The 5,446-nt window shown below is 36.4% G+C and overlaps 1 non-coding gene across 1 annotated transcript; it reads right to left on the bottom strand.

Annotated features, from left to right (window-relative positions):
• Positions 1 to 4,308: 4,308 nt before the first annotated feature.
• LOC113750962 lies at positions 4,309 to 4,415 on the bottom strand. The gene has a single exon (XR_003464727.1). It is a non-coding gene; the product is annotated as a small nucleolar RNA R71 (small nucleolar RNA).
• Between the last annotated feature and the right edge of the window lie 1,031 nt (positions 4,416 to 5,446).

The raw sequence follows: 5,446 nt of genomic DNA, 5'->3' as shown, positions 1-5,446 counted from the left end.
TAGGATCCTCTCTGCATCATTGTTGTTGAAAGTTCTAAAGATAATGTTCCTCTTCCACCTTTTATGACAGATTAGCTTATTCACCATCTACAAGTCACAGTTTAGAGGTCTACTGGAAGTTGGTTTACCAGTGGTTGCCCCTGGTATCCATTTGTGTTCCCAAATGCTTGTACTCCTTCCATTTCCAATTCTTCTGATCAGACCTTTATCTATTAAACTTCTGGTTCCCATTAAACCTTGCCAGATCCAAGAGGCATTCTTGAGTGGTTTGCATTTTAAAATGGACTCCTTAGGGAAGTACTTGGCTCTCAAAACTTTATTGACCAGGAGGTTTGGCTTGGTGAGAATCCTCCAAACCTGCTTCCCTAACAGTGCTTTATTGAAAGCTTCTAGGTCCTTAAAGCCCAATCCTCCTTCATTTCTCTTCATTGCCATTTTCATCCAAGAAATCCAATGCATTTTGTTATTGCCATTTGTTTCTCCCCACCAGTAGTTGGCCATCAATGCGCTAATATCTTTGCAGAGTTTCCTTGGTAGCTTAAAGCAGGACATGGCATACGTTGGCATTGCCATTGAAACTGCCTTCAGCATTACTTCTTTTCCTGTTGTGCTAAGAAGCTTGTTTTTCCAGTCATAGAGCTTTCTCTTTATGTTTTCTCTGATGAAGCCAAAGATCTGATCTTTTGTTCTCGAGATCACCATTGGAAGTCCTAAGTATTTCTCTTGGTTTGCTTCTACCATTCATCCCAGTGATTTGCACACTTCCTTTCTCTGCTCACAGGACATGTTTTTACTAAAAAATATTGTAGATTTGTCAAAGTTGATCAGTTGCCTTGAGGCCACTTCATAGGTTTTGAGGACTTTCATAATTTCAGTGGCCTGTTGCATGTTAGTTTTACAGAAAATGAGGGAGTCGTCTGCAAAGAAAAGGTGGGTGATGATAGGTCCTTGCCTGCTGATTTTCAGTCCTTTTATCTTGTTGCTTTCTTTAGATTTCCTCAGCAAGTTAGAAAAGCCTTTTGAGCAAATTAAGAATAAGTAGGGAGACAAGGGATCTCTCTCACGTATTCCCTTCTTGGTGTTACAAAGCCTTTAGTTTCTCCATTGCAATTGAAAGAATAGGTGACAGTCTTCATACAGCTAGTGATCCAGTTGATCCATTTTGTACAAAAGCCCATCTTCTGCATCATTGCTTGCAAAAAATGCCACTCCACCCTATATAAGTTTTGGCCATATCTAACTTGATTGCCATATATCCTTGTTTTCCTTGTTTTCTGTTTTTGAGGTAGTGCATGTACTCATGAGTTAAGATCACATTGTCTAAGATTTGCCTATCTGGGATGAAAGCAGATTGAGTTTTGCTTATGCTTTTGTCCAGGACAGATTTCAATTTGTTGGCCAAGATTTTGGAAATGATTTTGTACATTACACTACAAAGGCTGATAAGTCTATAGCTTTTCAAATAGGTTGGGTTCAGGATTTTGGGAATGAATAATATGATAGTATGATTAACAGATTTAAGCATGAAACCAGAGCTAAAGAAGGATTGAATTGCTGGGATTAGATTAACCTTGATAGTGCTCCAGAACCTTTGAAAGAATAAAGGAGACATACCATCCTGTCCTGGAGCTTTTTCAGGGTGCATGGAGAAAAGTGCAGATTGAATTTCACTCTCTTCTACAGGTTTAGTGATAAGAGTTTATTTTACGTATTTTTAAGTGCATTTTATTAGTTAATTTTGAGTTGATTATTTAGTTTTATAAATAAAATAAAGAGGTTTTTGGTAAAATTATATATTTTTGGTAAAGGTGGATAATATTGCATTTCTATTGATTTTAATGGTAAAAACTTCATTTTTATGCAGGAATGATGATTCAATCACCAAAGGATGTCAAATGTGGTGAAAAATAGATATTTGGTGATGAATTTAAGTGGTAACAAGAAGAATGAGGTGAAAAACGTTCAAGTGACGAAATGCAATACAAGTCAGTTTTGACACTCTTCGGTAGTTTGACCATATCCGGAGCTACGCTTATCGGATTAAGATGATCTTTATACCATTTTAAAGCTAAGAAAGAGACCTACAATTCGTATGAAGACAGAGAAATCCAATTCTGCCATTTTCATGGACAAAAAGTCAGAATACAAAAACTGCATTCTGTGGTCGGAAGTTAAAACAGAGGTTTGACCAGGTGTTAATATTTCGATCATATCTCAGGCTACCAAACTCTGATTTGGATGATTTTTGAAGCATTGGAAAGCTAACTCAAAGGGCTACAACTTTTGTGTTTTGTACAAAATCTAGTTCAGCCTTTATCATGGAGAAAATCACAGTTGAAATAAGGCCAGAGAGAAAATGCGAGTAGACAAAACGTGATTTGTTGCCGCGTTTTGTGTTGGAGCGTTTTGTAGCCGAAAATCTGCAATTTGCTCAGTCATTCCTCTTGTGTTCAGACTACTTTCCAGCTATAAGCTACAAGGGAATTCGGTGCACATGCTTCAGAAGACCAAAGGGCAAGAAAGGAGGCTTATTTTCAAGTCAAAAATATTAGTTTTTGACTATGCTAACAAAGTGGAGATTTGGGAATCAAATGTTAGAATTTGACTTGGAAAAATGGAGCCTTTGAGTAGTTTTTATGCAGAGACATTGAGGGAGGTCTGGAGATCCAGATGTAGCTAGTATTCTCACTAAAAAAATATAGTCTCTCTAGCTAGGTACTTGCAAGGGGCAATTGAGGTTTCATCTTGTAATCATCTAAGTTCAAGACAAAGGAGATTTTTGGAAGGCTTCACCATATTTTGGCTAAGACTTTCTTTACTCTTTTTGTATTTGTAATTCATGATGATTTACATTAATGATGCTATGAGTGTTTTATCATTCATGAGTAGCTAATTTCCTTTATCTAGGGAGTAGATGAAGCTTATGGCCAAGTGATATGAAGTGATTGTGATTTATACTTGTTGTATCTTGTATTAACTTATCTACTTGTGTATGTTTGATTACTTGTTGTTGTTGATCACCAATAGCAGGTTTATAGTTGTTTTTACTCATTGAGAAATGGTAAAACTAATGGAATGACATAAGTAGAGCTTGAGTAGTATATTCATGAGAATAGAAATACATTCAAGTGGATAAAATCTATATTTTAGGTATGCACAAAACAGATTTAGTATTTTCCAAGAGATTAGGAAAAACTAATCTATTTTAACCCATTATTATCATGAGAATGTGATTTTGGTATTGTTGGAAATGAATCCTTGGTTAAACAAGAGTTGTAACAAGTGTTAAATTCATTTATTTTAGATCTTTTGTGTCATAAGTGGAATCTACATCCCTAGATCTTAATATTTAGTGAATTCTACTCCTTTTGTGAAATTGCATTTATCTAGTTAAGAATTTTTGTAGTTGGATTAAATTCTGAATTTTCTGCTCAAATTTATTGTGAGTCTAGATAATAGAGTAAATTAGTATCTAATAATTGTTTTAATTGCTGCTCGTGGGATCGACCCGATACATACCCAATATTACGATTTTGGCCTGTATACTTGCAGAAAAAACGGGTATAATTCGGAATTAAACTTGCACTTAAAGTAAAAAACTCGTCAAGTTTTTGGCGCCGTTGCCGGGGAGCGGCAATATTAGAGTCTAATCATCTTTATTAATTTAGACAGCGTATTTTTATTAGTTGAGCTGATTATATTTAAGTCTACATTGTAATCAATTTTTGACAATTGAAGTTGCATAATATCTCTTATTTCTGTTTGTAGTGTATGCACCGGGTATCTCGGGAAATTACACCTTTCGATCCAGAAATTGAGAGGATACTACGTAGACAAAGGAGGCATCCACCACAGCAAGAGGAGCAAGAGATTTGGCAACCTATAGAGGAAATCTCAATAGATATACCATTTGAGGAAGAGATGGCCGAAAATGAAGCAAATAAGCGAGTTCTACGAGATTTTGCTCTACCGGAAACACAAGGATCTCAAACAAGTATAGTAAGGCCTACGGTAAATGTTAACAATTTTGAGATTAAACCATCACTTATCCAAATGGTTCAACAATCTCAATTTGGAGGTAATGCAGTAGAAGATCCTAATTCGCACCTAACTACATTTTTAGAAATTTGTGATACAATTACAATGAATGGAGTTAGTGATGATGCTATAAGGCTAAGATTGTTCCCATTTTCATTGAGAGATAAGGCCAAACTTTGGCTACATTCTCATGCTCCTAATACCTTCACCGGATGGGATAATTTATCAAGAGCATTCTTGAATAAGTATTTTCCACCAGGTAAGACTGCTAAGCTAAGAATGGATATCACTGGTTTTAGCCAATTGGAAGGTGAATCATTATATGAGGCATGAGAAAGGTTTAGAGATTTGCTTCGGAAATATCCACATCATGGACTGTCGGAGTGGTTAATCATACAAACCTTCTATAATGGTTTAGCTTTTTCTACTAAAACTATGATCGATGCTGCTGCAGGTGGAGCTTTAATGGGTAAATCACCCCAAGAAGCTCAGAATTTGATAGAAGAAATGGCCGCGAATAACTACCAATGGGCCAATGAGAGAGGTAATACAAGACGTCACGCAGGTATGATAGAAATGGACACTCTCAATATGCTGAGTGCTCAAATGAATAATGTGATGAAATTGCTAAGTAGACAAGGTGGAGTTGGTACAAGTTCATCTAATGCACATGTGGCATGTTGTTCTATATGTGGAGGTGAACATGATACTAATGAATGTGTTGATTCTGAGCAGGTACAATTCGTCAATAATTACAATCGAAGTGCTCAAAATAATCCCTACTCGAATACTTATAATCCGGGGTGGAGAAATCATCCAAACTTTGGATGGAAGGACCAAGGAAATCAACCAAGGCCAACCAATCCACCGGGGTTCCAATCAAGACAACCACAAACTGAAACTAAACCTGGTTGGGAAATTGCAGTGGAAAAACTTGCTAAGGTTACCTCGGACAGATTTGAACGAGTAGAAGGGAGACTGGATCAACTCACTACAATGTACATGAATGTAGAGGTCCAAATTGGTCAAATTGCTAGTTCTTTGAATAATCGAAATCAAGGAGAATTACCTAGCAAAACGGAGGTTAATCGTAAGGAGCATGTCAAAGCCATTACTCTTCGCAGTGGTAAGCAATTAGAAGATCCTCCAGAGGTGGAAGTTGAGAAAGATGAGAATGAAAAACAAGAAGAAAAGCAGAGGAACCAAGAGGCGATAGTAGAAGAAAATAGCCGGGAGAAACCAAGAGAAAATCAACTATCATCTTCCACTACCATTCCAATATCTCCTGCAGTTCCATTTCCACAAAGATTAAAGCAAAATAAGTTTGATAAAGATTTTGAAAAATTTGTTAAACTTTTCAAACAATTGCACATTAACATTCCTTTTGCCGATGCTATTTTGCAGATTC

Source organism: Coffea eugenioides, chromosome 10 (assembly GCF_003713205.1).
Source record: "Coffea eugenioides isolate CCC68of chromosome 10, Ceug_1.0, whole genome shotgun sequence".
Lineage (NCBI taxonomy): Eukaryota > Viridiplantae > Streptophyta > Magnoliopsida > Gentianales > Rubiaceae > Coffea > Coffea eugenioides.
This window is presented reverse-complemented; position numbering and strand designations above follow the sequence as displayed.